At 48.4% G+C, this 18,201-nt stretch overlaps 1 protein-coding gene across 3 annotated transcripts in view; it reads right to left on the bottom strand.

Moving 5' to 3' along the window:
* The window catches only part of DLGAP4 (DLG associated protein 4), a 343,252-nt gene extending 334,606 nt beyond the window's left edge, over positions 1 to 8,646 (bottom strand). For all 3 annotated transcript variants that reach the window (XM_048819748.2, XM_048819747.2, XM_048819749.2), the window contains exon 1: positions 8,352 to 8,646. The gene's annotated coding sequence lies outside the window, so the exon portion shown is untranslated. The remainder of the gene's footprint in view (positions 1 to 8,351) is intronic.
* Positions 8,647 to 18,201: the final 9,555 nt, after the last annotated feature.

Below are 18,201 nucleotides of genomic sequence, written 5' to 3'. Positions count from 1 at the left end.
TATCCTAAAGGATGACCCAACACTCTCACAAGTCTTGGGAGACAGGCCAGTCCTTGCCTACAGACAGCCCCGCAACCTGAAGCAAATACTCACCAACAACCACATACCACACAACAGAACCACTAACCCAGGAACTTATCCTTGCAACAAAGCCCGTTGCCAATTGTGCCCACATATCTATTCAGGGGACACCATCACAGGGCCTAATAACATCAGCCACACTATCAGAGGCTCGTTCACCTGCACATCCACCAATGTGATATATGCCATCATGTGCCAGCAATGCCCCTCTGCCATGTACATTGGTCAAACTGGACAGTCTCTACGTAAAAGAATAAATGGACACAAATCAGATGTCAAGAATTATAACATTCATAAACCAGTCGGAGAACACTTCAATCTCTCTGGTCACGCAATCACAGACATGAAGGTCGCTATCTTAAAACAAAAAAACTTCAAATCCAGACTCCAGCGAGAAACTGCTGAATTGGAATTAATTTGCAAATTGGATACTATTAATTTAGGCTTAAATAGAGACTGGGAGTGGCTAAGTCATTATGCAAGGTAGCCTGTTTCCTCTTGTTTTTTCCTACCTCCCCCCCCCCAGATGTTCTGGTTTAACTTGGATTTAAACTTGGAGAGTGGTCAGTTTGGATGAGCTATTACCAGCAGGAGAGTGAGTTTGTGTGTGTATGGGGGTGGGGGGGATGTGAGAAAACCTGGATTTGTGCAGGAAATAGCCCGACTTGATTATGTAAAGAGTTGTCACTTTGGATGGGCTAGCACCAGCAGGAGAGTGAATTTGTGTGGGGGGGTGGAGGGTGAGAAAACCTGGATTTGTGCTGGAAATGGCCCACCTGATGATCACTTTAGATAAGCTATTACCAGCAGGACAGTGGGGTGGGAGGAGGTATTGTTCTCTGTGTATATATAAAGTCTGCTGCAGTTTCCACGGTATGCATCCGATGAAGTGAGCTGTAGCTCACGAAAGCTCATGCTCAAGTAAATTGGTTAGTCTCTAAGGTGCCACAAGTACTTCTTTTCTTTTTGCGAATACAGACTAACACGGCTGTTATTCTGAAACCTAGAAATCTCCTGAGAAACAACTCACAAGATTTTTCAGACCAATCTGAATGTCCAGAATAAGCAGCAGGCTAAGTGTCCTGATGCTGCTTATCCAACCTGAACTGACCCTCCAAATCACCCTCACCTCCCAGCACAGGGAGCCCATTTAGGAGGTGGGAGCCCATTGAGCAGCGAGAGCTCCCCTTTCTCTGTTCCATTGCAGTCCTGAGGAGTGGGGCAGGCTTTGCTCAGAGTGGATGGGAGCCTGGGAGAATACTACCTCCAAGGGAAACATGGAAAGGAGGGGCTATCCCATGCTGAACACCTGACATCAGGGAGGGGAACAATGACGCAATAGCTACAAGTGCCATCAACTGCTGGGACCCTCTAAATGCATTCAAGAAGGAGACAACTTCCTCATTCAGATGGGTGATAAAGGAGCCAACAAGAGTACTATTGGCTGATAGTGTCCCTGCTGCTCTGTGTCTAATCTGTATTGCTGCCCAAGTTGATGGGGCCAGGTGGATGTCGCTCGCAGGCATAGCTCTTGTAACAGAGCAGAGCATGGAGGTATGTAATTCGTACGTGTCCCTCGGCTCACCGTACCGTAGTGGGATGTAATTCATTGCTTTCAAAAGCATGACATAAAAGTCAGGACAGTGTTATCACAGGAGGGGAGAAGCATGTAATGGCTTTGGAGCTCACGGTACAGCTCCTTCACCGGAAGAAAAGCAAGGATGTGACCTGGATACTAAATCAAGCACAGCAGAGCTCTCCTAGCGATTTTCACAGCTAGGCCTCTTCCAGGGCAGGAAAGTGGGCAGGGGGAATCAAGGTCAAGAGAGTCACAGGCGGGGAGGATGGATTCTTTCCTATAAATGCTCCTTATTCAAAGGCATCTTAGAGGACCCAGGAAGTCACAAGGGAAAATTCTGCTTTCAGTTACACTGGAATAAATCCAACTGCAGTGACACCAGTGCAGATTTACAGTGGTGTAACAGCAAAGAGTTGGGCCCACTGCCTCCAGAACCACAGGGCTCAGAAATCAGCAAACAGCACCCTCCCCCCACCCCCACCTATGCTGGGAGCAGAGAGTCCCCTGCAGAAGTCAGGAGGAAACTCTTCTCACTCGTTTGGCATGGCACAATGGCCACATGCAATGCTGTGATGGAAGGGAGGCTTCTTTCCTCTGAAACATCCGCTATTGTTTGGCCACTGTCAAAGGAAGGATACTGAATGCGATGAACCAGATGGGCTCCAGCGCGTGCTCCTTTACCAAGCGTACTTACAAACATGAGCTGCTGCTGGAGACAAAGACACTGAGGCTTGGGAGATGGAGAGGGAGCATTTCTCGAACACATTACCCCAAGCCCCTGCCCGTCTGTGAGGGTAAATACGTATAAACAGGTGAACAGGGGCTCATGCAGAATGTTACAAGCGGCGGGGACAGATCTGCCTGTGCATGTACCAGCTGCCATCTCTGCGCTTTGTAAATAGAGGGGAGAATGGTCGGAGCCACCCTTACCGCCATCCATTGTCATCTCCCCAAGGAGATTGTGTGAGTAGCGCTCACCTTGCCAAGACACGTTGAGAGTAACGGCCACGGCATTTTTTATTTTTATTGCACACTCTACAGATGGGGTTTTCAAAAGCTCTCAGTACTGGCCTAGCCCGGCTCTCATTGGGCATTTTCCCCTTGATGTCAATGCGAGCAGCGTTAAACCGACGCCCAGTGCTTTTGATAATCCTGCCCTTAACTTATAAATTAAAAGCAGGAAAGCGTCTGCAAACACGTTTCAGCAGCTACAGTGTTCCGAGCATCCCTGCCCAGGCCCACGTGTGGGATGCGCTGCATGACAAAGGCCCATCATGAACGAGACACAAGCATTATTACAGCAGAAAACTTCCTATAGGGGCATAACTTTCCATAAGCTCAGTTTCAAGAGTCTTTATAACTAATATCAATAATTTGCAATGGTGGGCGTGACTGGGACATCGGATTCACATAGAATGAATGATCGCTCTCATAGCTTTCATAGCTTTGGGACCAAGAGAAGTGGTGCCCCTCAAAATGTGGGACAGTTGAGACACATGGCATCAAGGTTTATGGACGATGAGGATGGACTCTTTGAAGGATCAGAAAGCCATACTCTGCATACAGAGGCATCTTGGTAATCTAGGAAATACAGGAGAATTTCCATTTAGCGCCTCACCTGGGACATACCTAGGTAAACATATGGTTTCAGAAGCTATTTTGGAGCTCTCTGCAAGATGACACAGAGAGTCAGACCTAGAGGAGCCAGACTTCTCCTCTAATAATTCTGGATGCTGTAATTCACTCTCTCAGCAACTGGGAAGTTTCCTAGGGAGTCACTGTGAGCCTAGCCCGATAGCCCTTACTCAGGGAAAACTCCCATTGAAGCAAATGGGCCATCAGTCTACGCTCCATGCTTAAACCAACTCCCAATGAAGTCAGTAAGAGCTCAATGGAAGCTTGTCTGAGTAAAAACAGAGTCTAAGCCTCAGGGTCTGGTCCATTGGGAGCTTTCCCTAAAGCTTGGTCTACACTAGAAAATTAGGTCAGTTTAAACCACATCAGTAAGGGATGTGAAAAATACACACTCCTGAGCAGTGTAGTTAAGCCAACTAAGTCCCAGTGAAGACAGCGCTAGCTTGACAGAAGAATTCTTCCGTCAACCTAGCTACTGGCTTCCGATTACCTACACCGACGGGAGAATCCTTCCCATCAGCGTAAGTAGAGTACACAGAAGTGCGACAGAGGCTGCTGTTGCGTTTTAAGTATAGACAAACCCTGAGTAACACCCGGATGAGTCAGAGTTCAGATATGGGCCCTATGTTTGTTTTCTTCTGGGTACAAACTATAATACAAAGCCACACATGGAGTTCATTAGGTTTTGTTATTCTCTCAGTCTAGTAACCAGAGATTGTATCCATGGAGGCACCCAGCTGAGCTTCAAAATAAGACAGTGGGAAGCATTTACAAAGCATCAAATGCAAATAAACGCACTGCAAAATGTCATGGTTTGGATGCAGCAGCCAATGGATTCCTAGGATCAATCAGCTGAACAGGACTATGTGATAGGAGCCATCTGAAAGCGTACAAACCAAGAATTTTTTTAAACAAGGCTTTACATTCTCTGTTACTCACTTTCATGAGCACACAGCACCTTGAAATGGGGCTCATATTTAGAGTTTACCTGGACTCCTCAGAGCTCCAGCACAAACAGCGATATCCAGAGTAATTACATCTTTATTTGCATTAATGCTTCAGTTGATCATGTGCTCCCTACTCAAAATAGCTCCCTTTGCTCATCCCGGCTTCTTCTGGCAAAAGCCTGAGGGTCAGACCGTGACACCTTTACTCACAATGAGTAGGGCCAGCTACACAGCCTTGCCCAGAGTGAATAAATTCACTTTACACCATGCCTAGAAGATCAACAGGCCATCAAGGTGGAGAAAACCCAAAGTTAAGGGCTATCTATTGAAAACATCCTGCCCTGAGCCCCCCAGTATTTCACTATCGGGGCAGTTAACCAGACCACTTCCACTGACTACAGCGGTAGTAATGGTGTCTGGGGACAGAGCTCGTCTTGAAAGCAGTTAGAACAGAAACCATGCAGAATTTATAGATCAAAGTCAACACCTTGAATAGCATCCAAAAAGCAAATAAGAAGTCAGCAGGAGCGTCTGGAGAACAGATGCTACAGTCCCTGGTGCTGACACCACTATGCACAAGCTAATGACCCCCGTGCAGCTAAATCCTACACTCACACATCTGAAAAGGCACGTTGTGGTGAAAACATTCCTCACAGGCATCTTCATTTCAGTATCCTGCTCTCCTCATGCCAGTGCCAATGGAAGTTCCATGCACGTCGGGAAAGCAGAATGCCACATGCATCCGGGCCCCCAGTGTTGCCTATTTATCTTGGAAGGCCACGATATCAAATCAGTGCTCAGCAGAAGCCGATTGCAGGCACATTCATGTGGGCCCCTTATGCTCATTTCCAAAACCCCTGTGCTGTTATTTGCACATATGCAAAGATGCACAATGGGTTAACATGAGAAAACGTCACTCAGAATGCACTCAGGTGTCAAATCAACCTATCACATTGCTCCTAATGTCTGTTTGGTCTGAATTTTTTGGTGCACAGGAAATTTATTCTCCCAGGATGAAATTCACCCCTGTGCACAAGGGCCAGCACCAGTCTGTCAGAATTCAGGGGTACATAAATCTCACATTAGCCCTGTCCACAGGCATGAATTTCACCCTGAACTAGTTAATTCCTTAAGCACTTCAAAGTCTCCATTTCATGGCTGTGTCTGGTACACTGTGTACAAAAACACCCAGGGGAGTTAAAGGGACAGACCTTCTACTGGCGTAAATCAACATAACTCCACTGAAGTCAGTGGAAGTATTCTGATTTACACCAGCTGAGGTTCTGGCCCTGGATGTGGAAAAGACCTCTTCCATCACCCAGTCCACTTCCCCGACAGCACTACAAAAAAACTAACCCAGAGGCCTTTCACGGCAGCAGGATTACATGATCAGCTGGCATATACCCTCCCAGAGGGATGCTTGTATGTTAGTTCTGCTGTTGTCATGTTTCATGCCAGGAGAGGCAATTTCAGAAGGATTTGCGATTATTAAGTAACTATTCTGAGATTACTTGATCCTGCTGCTTCCCCAGCATGCTCCCTTGTATGTTTTTGCCATTTGCTTCCATGGGGTGAGAAGTGAAATTCCCGTTTTCACGTTTTAGAATGGCGGTTAAGGGACTGGCCTACAACTCAAGAGCGCTGGGTTCAATTCCTGGCTCTGTCCCATGCTCTCTGTGTGACTCTGGGCAGGTCTCGGTGCCTGTGTTCCCCAATTACAAAACGGGCAGCGAGGTAGCTCCTTTCTTCCAGACTTTGTCTGTCTTCTGGTTTAGATGGCAAACTCTTAGGGGCAATGCCTGTTTCTCCTGCTGTCTTTGCACTGCGCCTAGCACAGTGCGGCCTGGGGCTTGGCTGTGGTCTCTATATGCCACTGAAATATAAACCACAATTTCACAACCCCAAACCCTTAGAACCAAACTGGTCCCAAATCCAAACCTAGGAGGACAGCCTCAGGCTCTATCTGGAGCTCATGTTCTTACACGGAGAGAATTCCCTCTCTCTTGCCTTCCCTCCAGGGTGAGGGATGCCTGCTGGGCTTTGCTCCCAGCAAGTCCGTCCACTTTACTTCCCTGCAGTTCCTGGTCCCTTCTGCCAGCTTCACAGAGCCCAGAGAGGTTGGGATGAAGGGCACCAAACAGGCCACAAAGCAATCCTGGGTGTATGCCGGCCAAGACTAACTCCATGGTTAGACATTATCCATCTTAGGTTGAGACTCCAATACCCTCCTCTGCTAGGATTTGTGAGCGTCTCAGACCACCTTCAAACCTTGCCGCCCACCTTCCCCGCCCACGAGAGCACTTTCCCCACAGCACCGGCTGCTGGCACCTTTATGGCACGGCACGTGTGTTTGCTATCCAGCCCAGCCACAAGAATACAAGAGAATAAAACAAACAGGAGAAGGAAGCGGACAGGAAATAGTTTGTTCTCTTTTGCTGCCCCTGTCAGCTGCTTTAGCACAGTAGCTGGGCTCCTGCTGCTAGCACACATGGTGAGCTCATGGCATGCTGCAGTACGGAGAACCTGAGCTCCACTCAGCCTACAAACGAAGCATGTTGGGAGGAGAAAGCATGCGAGCAAGCAAGGCCAGGCAATATCAGCTCTGTACTTCCATCATCCCCCTGCGCCTTTGCTTAGCTTGGCACTCGCCACCCACCTCTCTTGAAATGTTTCAAGAGAACAGGTTTCCTTCGAGGCTTTAAGTCTCGCTCCTTCAGGTTTTCCATCCCCACCTCTCCCCTCCTACTCCAGTACGTGCTGGGAGTCCCGTGAAAGGCTGTGTGCTTGTCATGTCACTCCAAGGCTACCCCCAGCCAAGCCCCCGCAAGCATGGGAGCATGAGCTTGCTTCAAACACCTCCTCCTCTCCCAATTCATCCCCCAGCTCCACGATTCATTTGGGGAGTGTGGGGGGGAGGCGTTCAGGGCTCCTCTTGCAGTGCCGGCAGAACACCTGAAATCTGGAGTGGGCAGACACAGGCATGCTCCTCTGCACACACTCAGCTGCTCATCTCATTTGCACGCCTGCACACACACATACTTTGTGCAGTCAGTCGCTCATCACACACGCGCTTCACACATGCTCAGTCACTCCATCACATTTGCACACACGCACGCGCGCACACACACACATACTCAATTGCTCTCATGTAAACATATACACGTTCAGTTGTTGATCACGCACGCTACGATCCTGCATTAGAAGGCCTAAACATCTCAGACCTTTGAAGCAGGATGGAGGGCAGTTCTCATGCCTTCTTGCAGGCTCAGTGGGGAAGAACAGGCAGAAGGCACAGTACATGAGGCTTTTCTGCCATGTGGCAAATACCCTAGGGTTTCTCCCGCTACGCCGCACATTTCTCTATCTGCAATTATCTACTCTGATTGCAGCTGCATTGAGAAATCAAAGCCCCTGCTACGACTTTACGCAATATAGCCTTGGCTATGCAGCAGGAGTATATGCAGGAATATAGCCTTGGCTATTCAGCCTCCATCTCCTTCCACCAGCAGAACTAACGACTCCCAGCCTGTGGCCACAGCTACCTGCTTTCAGGGACTGGGGTTAAGTCAATGGGCTTGAACCTGAGCCAAGATAAAACCCAACAGACTGTACAGTGCAAAAGAAGCATAATAAATCCTCAACATCCCACCACCAAAGCTGTGCAGGGATCGTGCCATTTTGATGACAACTTCCTCCCCACCCCAACACACACACAATTTGGGCAAACACAAGACACTCCAGGGGAGCAGGCAGGTACATTTCAAGGACTTAGGAGTTGATTAGTTCCCTAGAGAGCCCTAAAAACTGGCCGGGGCTAGATCCCAATCCAAGCAAACAGCCCGCAAATAGCCCATGAATCATCTCCACCTGCAATCCCGCATGAAGGAGAATGGGGGGCTGCTCCCCCTTCCCCCCCCCAGCCCCCTCCAAAGGGAGATGTTAACAGCAGCGACATCTCTCTGTTACATGCTTTGTTACCCCAAGCAACACCCCCCTCCGGCGGAGACAAGCCCCTTAGTCTCCAGGCCCTGCATGCTTTTTCCATCACATCACCCCCCACCAGGATGCCCCTTGCTAGGAATGAAAAATAAAGGCAGCTTAGGTCTCACCTGGCTCTCCGTGGGGGGGGGGGCAGTAGCAGTGGCTCACAAAGGAGCTATTCCTTGCCCAGGTAGCACTTGTCCACAGAAGGCTTTGGCTGGAGCCCAGGATAACGGCTGTGGCAGTTCTCTCCTTTTTTATTTTTATTTTTTGTCCTCTTCCCTTTTGGAAGGAATCCTCCTCTTTCCCCCTTATGCAGCAGTCTCCGTTCTCCCTATGACGAGCACTGATGTGATGCCCATTCATTCAGATTTTCTCCCCCCCCCTTCCGCCTCTCTTTCCCTGTATTGAGGTTGTTAGTGATGCTGCAGCAGTGCTGAGAGCCCCTTGGGAGTACAGTGCAGAGAGGGGGGGGAAGAGATGCAAAAAAAAAAAAAAAAAAAAGGAGGAAGGCTGCCCCCAAAACCAGACCTGGATCTGCAAGAGGACTCTGGAATTTTACACCAGGAAATTAGGACAGGGAGCAGAGCTGGGCCCAAGCTGCCACTGAACATTGCATTATCCAGCCACTGGTTGCTTGAATCACACACCAAGTGAACACACCCGAACTGCTGAAGCACTCAATAAGTTATCAGGAAGAAGCTGCAGGTTATATAAAGAGGCAGGCAGCAGCCAGGCCCTGCTAGAGGCTGTGTCGATGTTCCCGCTACACTCCTTTATTTTTAGAGGTGTATAGCTCGCCGGCTGCAAAGGAAAATCACCACTCAGAGGTGAGCTCTGGCATGAAAAATTCCATGCCAAGAGCAATTATCGTTCTGCGTTGTCTGTCGGGTTTTAACAATGGGAAGTGAAGTCAGTGCCAGGTGCCGTGTTGGCGGCCCCGCAGACTGGCGGTCCTTCTGATAAGGGAGGGAGAGAATATTTGGTGCTTTTATAGCACCTTCCCTCTGGAGATCTCAAAGCACTCTACAGACTGCAAGCCACCAACCCACTTATCACCCCAATTTTACAGAGAGGAACTTGCCCCCGATCACACAAGTGATCTGTGGCCGAACCAGGAACTGAACCCACATCCCCCAGGCAGCCTTGGCACTGCATCAGGCTGCCCTACCCCAAGCTTTTGTCATCTCATCGCCTCCCTTAACCACAGCACCTTCCTTTCCACCTTCTTCATACCACAGTGCAAGCTTCCCCCAGGCACTGCTCAGTTCGCATGCCCAACTACTGACCTGGAGGAACCTGGCCGTCAGCTGCCTGTCTGTGGCAATGTTTTAGGGGTAGCATAGATGCTTGCAGCAGCGACGGAAGGGGGTTTTCTGTCGCTGTAGTAAATCCACCCCCTCAAGAGGCGGCAGCTAGGCCAACCTAGTGGTGTTTACGCTAGGGCTTGGGTTGGTTTAAGTACATCGCTCAGGGATGGGAATGTTTCACAGCCCCGAGCGATGTAGCTGGGTCAACCTAAGTTTAAGGTGTAGACCAGGCCTCAGTGCTGTTGCTGGGCTAGTTGGTGAAGTCCTCCTGGACTGAGCTCTCCATGGTGCCCTGGAGTGGCTGCCCCAACGTGGCTCCTTTGCATGCATCTGCAGCTGTGTCGGGGGCACAGCACTGGGGTGAAGAGTCCCTTTATTTTGCTTTGAATTTATTTTCTGGGAAGGGCAGTTCCCCAAGTGCTCCAGCAGACGGAGCCTCAGTTGGCCTCACTCTTGTTACCCATTTGCAATGGTGGCTTTACTGTACCATGCCCATCTCTCTAGCTCAGAAAGGGATTAAGACTACTGGCTCATTTCACATAGGCCAAACCCTACACCCCACATCCCTCACATGATGCTTTCCAGTTCTGGGAGAACATATGAGTATGTGCAGAGAGCAGTTTTTTCAGAGTTGAACAGTTGGGCAGCTTATGGTTAAAGCACAGGTCTGGGAGTCAGGAGATCTTGGTCCTAATTCCTGGTTCTGCCACAGACTCACTCTTTGATCTTGGGTAAGTCACTTAGTCCTACATTTGCAAAAGTGTCCTCTAGTTTGGGAGGCCACTTTGTATGCCTGACCAAGAAACACTCGGGTGCTACGTGGAGCAATCCAGATAAAGATTGCTGATGCTTTGAGATCCTGGGCTGGAAGCCATTACAGACACGGTTCTTAGTGTTATTGCTTTAGGCCAGCGTTTCTCAAACTGAGAACCTGGTTTTCCTAAGGAAGGCTCCAATCTCTAAGAATAATGGAAATCTACAGATATTTTCCTTCCTGTAGCAGTTTCAGTCTGGATTCAGCAAAAGCACAACTGCCCTCAGAGCCATGAATACTGAATTGACCATTTGGCTTTCGCTCAGTCCTAAGGGGGAATAATCAAGCAAGAAAAAGTAATCAACACACACATGCAGCGCTGTCCATGCACTGAAAACACTCTCCCAGAATGAGCAATTTTTTCCCCAGTGTTTCAAAGGTGGCTGGATCTCTTTGTTGAGCCTTAGGGGACAAATGCTACCTCAGAGTTGGAAAAACCCTCCCTAACTGCCTATCATCTCCAAATGGCTTTTCTTTGGAAACTGAACATTCAGAAGGTTATTTGTTGGAAATGGAGACTGCGGCCTCGAGGCATTACAGCGACAGGAATAGAATTCGACAGTGCGGGCTTCTTCAAAAGGCAACTTTCTGCCACAGATGCAGAACGCATTTCATCTCAGTTAAAGGCAAGAGAGCACCTAGCACCCAGCCTTGGTACCAGCCAGTCCTGCTCCTTTTGGCTTCTGGAGAGCAGGGCTTTCTCTGTCCTCCTGCCTCTTCTGCATCCCTACAGCTCTTGGTGTCCACCCTGATAGGTAAGGGAATGAGAATAAAGGCATGATTGCCGCTCAGCCTGCCCTCCAGGCAGAAAAGGGACTGGCTGTGCTGCTCAGGGGATCATATTCTCCGTGCCAGAAACATGAGTCGGTTTCAGTGGTTTGTTAACAGAGAGAAGCACAGCAGGGGTAGTGGAGTGGAGCAGCTAGCAGCAAAGGAATTAGTCATTAGAGCTGTGAAAAGAACAGATTTTTTGGTTCACTGGTGTCATAAAAATAAAGGGAAGGGTAAACCCCTTTGAAATCCCTCCTGGCCAGGGGAAAGCTCCTCTCACCTGTAAAGGGTTAAGAAGCTAAAGGTAACCTCGCTGGCACCTGACCAAAATGACCAATGAGGAGACAAGATACTTTCAAAAGCTGGGAGGAGGGAGAGGAACAAAGGGTCTGTGTGCTGCTCTTGCCAGAGACAGAACAGGAATGGAGTCTTAGAACTTTTAGTAAGTAATCTAGCTAGGTATGTGTTAGATTATGATTTCTTTAAATGGCTGAGAAAAGAATTGTGCTGAATAGAATAACTATTTCTGTCTGTGTATCTTTTTTGTAACTTAAGGTTTTGCCTAGAGGGGTTCTCTATGTTTTTGAATCTAATTACCCTGTAAGATATCTACCATCCTGATTTTACAGGGGGGATTTCTTTATTTCTATTTACTGCTATTTTTTATTAAAAGTCTTCTTGTAAAAAACTGAATGCTTTTTCATTGTTCTCAGATCCAAGGGTTTGGGTCTGTGGTCACCTATGCAAATTGGTGAGGCTTTTTATCCAACATTTCCCAGGAAAGGGGGGGTGCAAGTGTTGGGAGGATTGTTCATTGTTCTTAAGATCCAAGGGTCTGGGTCTGTAGTCACCTAGGCAAATTGGTGAGGCTTTTTACCAAACCTTGTCCAGGAAGTGGGGTGCAAGGTTTTGGGAAGTATTTTGGGGGGAAGGACGCGTCCAAACAGCTCTTCCCCAGTAACCAGTATTAGTTTGGTGGTGGTAGCGGCCATTCCAAGGATAACGGGTGTAATATTTTGTACCTTGGGGAAGTTTTGACCTAAGCTGGTAAAGATAAGCTTAGGAGGTTTTTTCATGCAGGTCCCCACATCTGTACCCTAGAGTTCAGAGTGGGGGAGGAACCTTGACATGGTGGCACAGTGGTGGGATTAACCTGAAATCATTTGAGATCCAGTTGAGATTTTTTGAACTAGAAATACAGATTTTAAAAAGGAAATTTTTTTTTCTTTGGAAAGAAAGTCCAGAAAGCAGCTTTGAAACTGAAAGCAGCTTGGTTTCTCTCTGCTTTGTGGCCAAGCAGAGACAAAAGGGGATTATCTTGTGAATTGCAGGTTTTCTTTGCCTGGAGGCAGGGTACTTAACTCCAGCAGGGAAATTCACAGTCTTCCAACCCAGGAGTTTTTTTTTCTTTTCTTCCTAAAAGTAAATAGGGGGTGTGTGTTCTACCCATTTGCTTTTTCTTTGGGCTGGGTAAGCAGGTTTCCAAGCAGTTGGAGGTTTTTTGCTTTAATTTGGGCCCAGAGCAGAGACAAGGGAATTGTCTTTTTCTGTAGGCTGACAATCACTATCAGAGAATAGGTATTCTATTCCAGCACAGCAAAATTTTACAGCCAAGTTTTGTTTGTTTATTTCTAAACCTCGGGTGTAAAGTTAGTAAAAACAGAGAGGTTAGAATGGCAAAATCCGCGGCTCGACTACAGCTCGAATTAGCCAAATTTCAGGCTGAGGAAAGACAAAGGGAACATGAAAGACAGATAGAACTCATGCAGCTGAAGAAGGAACAAGAAATGGAGGCAAGGAAGCATGTGGAGGAGGAGAGGGAAAAAGAGAGGAAGCATGTGGAGGAGATGGAGAGGATAAAGGCCCAGCAGAATATACCAACAAACCCTAGCAATCCTTCTCCAGGTACCACTTCCCATCCCAGAAAGTTCCCCACCTACAAGGCAGGTGATGATACTGAGGCCTTCTTAGAAAACTTTGAAAGGGCCTGCCTTGGGTACAACATCTCTGCTGACCAATACATGGTAGAGCTGAGGCCGCAGCTCAGTGGACCCTTAGCTGAGGTGGCAGCTGAAATGCCTAAAGAACACATGAACAAGTATGAACTGTTTAAATCCAAGGCGAGAGTCAGAATGGGGATAACACCCGAGCAGTCTCGTCGGAGGTTCAGAGCCCTAAGGTGGAAACCAGACATGTCATTTACCCGACATGCCTACCACATTGTGAAACATTGGGATGCCTGGATATCAGGAGCAAGTGTTGAATCTCCAGTAAATTTGCCCTTCCTAATGCAAATGGAACAATTCTTAGAGGGTGTTCCTGAGGAAATAGAAAGATACATCCTAGATGGGAAACCCAAAACTGTAATTGAGGCAGGAGAGATTGGAGCCAGATGGGTGGAGGTGGCAGAGAAGAAGAAAACTGGTCGCAGTTGGAGCGGAGACCAGAAGGGACCACCCCAGACCGCACCCTATTACCGGGGACCGCCCAAAGCCCCACCTACCTCCCAAAGAACCCTCCAGACCCCTTATCGTCCCACCACCCCGTTCTCCAGCAACCCTCCTCGCCCCAGTGACCCGTCAGCTGGACGATGTTTTAAGTGTAACGAGCTGGGGCATGTAAAGGCCAACTGCCCCAAGAACCCCAACAGATTACAGTTCATTGCACCGGAATCACACCAGAGGTCCACAGGCCCAGATACCTCCCAGATACCCTTGGAGCGGAGGGAAACTGTGAGTGTGGGCGGGAAGAAGGTCACCGCGTGGAGGGACACCGGAGCACAAGTGTCAGCTATCCATGCTTCCTTAGTGGACCCCAATTTAATCAACCCAGAGATCCAAGTGACGATTCAACCCTTCAAGTCCAACTCTTTCAATTTGCCTACAGCCAAGTTGCCTGTCCAGTACAAGGGCTGGTCAGGAATGTGGACTTTTGCAGTCTATGATGATTATCCCATCCCCATGCTGTTGGGGGAAGACTTGGCCAATCATGTGAAGCAGGCCAAGAGGGTGGGAATGGTCACCCGCAGCCAGGCTAAACAAGCCGTGAGGCCTAGCTCTGTTCCGGAAACTTCTATCAGGACCCAGTCAGAGGTGATGGACCCGGACCCCAGGCCAATGTCTGCAACAGCAGTAGTGGATCCAGTCCCAGAGACCCAGACGGAACCAGTCCTAGAACCGGAACCAGCCGAACAACCAACACCAGACCCCGTGTCAGCACTGAATCCAGTACTTGCAACCTCAACACCAGAAGGCCCCACCGAACCTGAACTGGCAGCAGCCGATAACCCTACACAAGAGGCTCAGCCGGAGCCTGAATCCCAACATAGTGCACCAGCGGAGAGCGGTTCACAGTCAACAGAAACAGCTCCATCCCCTATATCGCTTCCAGAGGGACCAAGCCTAGGTCCACAATCCCATGAGGAACTGATGTCCCCAGCATCAAGGGAACAGTTCCAGACCGAACAGGAAGCAGATGAAAGCCTCCAGAGAGCTTGGACGGCGGCACGGAGCAACCCACCGCCTCTCAGCTCTTCTAATCGATCCAGGTTTGTTGTAGAAAGAGGACTTTTATACAAGGAAACTCTTTCTGGTGGACACCAGGAAGACTGGCATCCTCAGAGACAGTTGGTAGTTCCAACTAAATACCGGGCCAAGCTCTTGAGCTTAGCCCATGATCACCCTAGTGGCCATGCTGGTGTGAACAGGACCAAAGACCGTTTGGGGGGGTCATTCCACTGGGAGGGAATGGGCAAAGATGTTTCTACCTATGTCCAGTCTTGTGAGGTGTGCCAAAGAGTGGGAAAACCCCAAGACCAGGTCAAAGCCCCTCTCCAGCCACTCCCCATCATTGAAGTTCCATTTCAGCGAGTAGCTGTGGATATTCTGGGTCCTTTTCCGAAAAAGACACCCAGAGGAAAGCAGTACATACTGACTTTCATGGATTTTGCCACCCGATGGCCGGAAGCAGTAGCTCTAAGCAACACCAGGGCTAAAAGTGTGTGCCAGGCACTAGCAGACATTTTTGCCAGGGTAGGTTGGCCCTCCGACATCCTCACCGATGCAGGGACTAATTTCCTGGCAGGAACTATGAAAAACCTTTGGGAAGCTCATGGGGTAAATCACTTGGTTGCCACTCCTTACCATCATCAAACAAATGGCATGGTGGAGAAGTTTAATGGAACTTTGGGGGCCATGATACGTAAATTTGTAAATGAGCACTCCAATGATTGGGACCTAGTGTTGCAGCAGTTGCTCTTTGCCTACAGAGCTGTACCACATCCCAGTTTAGGGTTTTCCCCATTTGAACTTGTATATGGCCGTGAGGTTAAGGGGCCATTGCAGTTGGTGAAGCAGCAATGGGAGGGATTTACACCTTCTCCAGGAACTAACATTCTGGACTTTGTAACCAACCTACAGAACACCCTCCGAACCTCTTTAGCCCTTGCTAGAGAAAACTTACAGGATGCTCAAAAAGAGCAAAAAGCCTGGTATGATAAACATGCCAGAGAGCGTTCCTTCAAAGTAGGAGACCAGGTCATGGTCTTAAGGGCGCTCCAGGCCCATAAAATGGAAGCATCGTGGGAAGGGCCATTCACGGTCCAGGAGCGCCTGGGAGCTGTTAATTATCTCATAGCATTCCCCACCTCCAACCGGAAGCCTAAGGTGTACCATATTAATTCTCTAAAGCCCTTTTATTCCAGAGAATTAAAGGTTTGTCAGTTTACAGCCCAGGGAGGAGACGACGCTGAGTGGCCTGAAGGTGTTTACTACGAAGGGAAATGTGCTGGTGGTGTGGAAGAGGTGAACCTCTCCATGACCCTTGGGCGTATGCAGCGACAGCAGATCCAGGAGCTGTGCACTAGCTACGCGCCAACGTTCTCAGCCACCCCAGGACTGACTGAACGGGCATACCACTCCATTGACACAGGTAATGCTCACCCAATTAGGGTTCAACCTTACCGGGTGTCTCCTCAAGCTAAAACTGCTATAGAACGGGAGATCCAGGATATGTTACAGATGGGGGTAATCCACCCCTCTGAAAGTGCATGGGCATCTCCAGTGGTTCTAGTTCCCAAACCAGATGGGGAAATACGTTTTTGCGTGGACTACCGTAAGCTAAATGCTGTAACTCGCCCAGACAACTATCCAATGCCACGCACAGATGAACTATTAGAGAAACTGGGACGGGCCCAGTTCATCTCTACCTTGGACTTAACCAAGGGGTACTGGCAGGTACCGCTAGATGAATCTGCCAAGGAAAGGTCAGCCTTCATCACACATCTCGGGCTGTATGAATTTAATGTACTCCCTTTCGGGCTGCGAAATGCACCCGCCACTTTCCAAAGACTTGTAGATGGTCTCCTAGCGGGATTAGGAGAATATGCAGTCGCCTACCTTGACGACGTGGCCATATTTTCGGATTCCTGGGCAGACCACCTGGAACATCTACAAAAAGTCCTTGAGCGCATAAGGGAGGCAGGACTAACTGTTAAGGCTAAGAAGTGTCAAATAGGCCTAAACAGAGTGACTTACCTTGGACACCAGGTGGGTCAAGGAACTATCAGCCCCCTACAGGCCAAAGTGGATGCTATCCAAAAGTGGCCTGTCCCAAAGTCAAAGAAACAGGTTCAATCCTTCTTAGGCTTGGCCGGTTATTACAGACGATTTGTACCGCACTACAGCCAAATCGCTGCCCCACTGACAGACCTAACCAAAAAGAAACAGCCAAATGCTGTTCAGTGGACCGGAAAGTGTCAGAAGGCCTTTAACAAGCTTAAAGCGACACTCATGTCTGACCCTGTACTAAGGGCCCCAGACTTTGACAAACCGTTCCTAGTAACCACAGATGCATCTGAGCGTGGTGTGGGAGCAGTTTTAATGCAGAAAGGACCTGATCAAGAATTCCACCCTGTAGTGTTTCTCAGCAAAAAACTGTCTGAGAGGGAAAGCAACTGGTCAGTCACTGAAAAAGAATGTTACGCCATTGTCTACGCTCTGGAAAAGCTACGCCCATATGTTTGGGGACGGCGTTTCCACCTGCAAACCGACCATGCTGCACTGAAGTGGCTTCACACCGTCAAGGAAACTAACAAAAAACTTCTTCGGTGGAGTTTAGCTCTCCAAGATTTTGATTTCGACGTCCAACACATCTCAGGAGCTTCTAACAAAGTGGCTGATGCACTCTCCCGTGAAAGTTTCCCAGAATCAACTGGTTAAAATCGTCCTTGAGATGTGGAAAATATTGTTAGTCTTTATGTACTTGGTAGTATATTTAGAGATGCATGTGTCTTATTAACTCTGTTTTTCCTAGAGCTCCAGGAAGAAATCCCAGCCAGTGTTTCACCCTAGCTGAGATTTGGGGGGCGTGTCATAAAAATAAAGGGAAGGGTAAACCCCTTTGAAATCCCTCCTGGCCAGGGGAAAGCTCCTCTCACCTGTAAAGGGTTAAGAAGCTAAAGGTAACCTCGCTGGCACCTGACCAAAATGACCAATGAGGAGACAAGATACTTTCAAAAGCTGGGAGGAGGGAGAGGAACAAAGGGTCTGTGTGCTGCTCTTGCCAGAGACAGAACAGGAATGGAGTCTTAGAACTTTTAGTAAGTAATCTAGCTAGGTATGTGTTAGATTATGATTTCTTTAAATGGCTGAGAAAAGAATTGTGCTGAATAGAATAACTATTTCTGTCTGTGTATCTTTTTTGTAACTTAAGGTTTTGCCTAGAGGGGTTCTCTATGTTTTTGAATCTAATTACCCTGTAAGATATCTACCATCCTGATTTTACAGGGGGGATTTCTTTATTTCTATTTACTGCTATTTTTTATTAAAAGTCTTCTTGTAAAACACTGAATGCTTTTTCATTGTTCTCAGATCCAAGGGTTTGGGTCTGTGGTCACCTATGCAAATTGGTGAGGCTTTTTATCCAACATTTCCCAGGAAAGGGGGGGTGCAAGTGTTGGGAGGATTGTTCATTGTTCTTAAGATCCAAGGGTCTGGGTCTGTAGTCACCTAGGCAAATTGGTGAGGCTTTTTACCAAACCTTGTCCAGGAAGTGGGGTGCAAGGTTTTGGGAAGTATTTTGGGG

Source organism: Caretta caretta, chromosome 13 (genome assembly GCF_965140235.1).
Source record: "Caretta caretta isolate rCarCar2 chromosome 13, rCarCar1.hap1, whole genome shotgun sequence".
NCBI lineage: Eukaryota > Metazoa > Chordata > Testudines > Cheloniidae > Caretta > Caretta caretta.
Note: the sequence above shows the minus strand (reverse complement) of the source record. Positions and strands in the feature narration are given on the sequence as shown.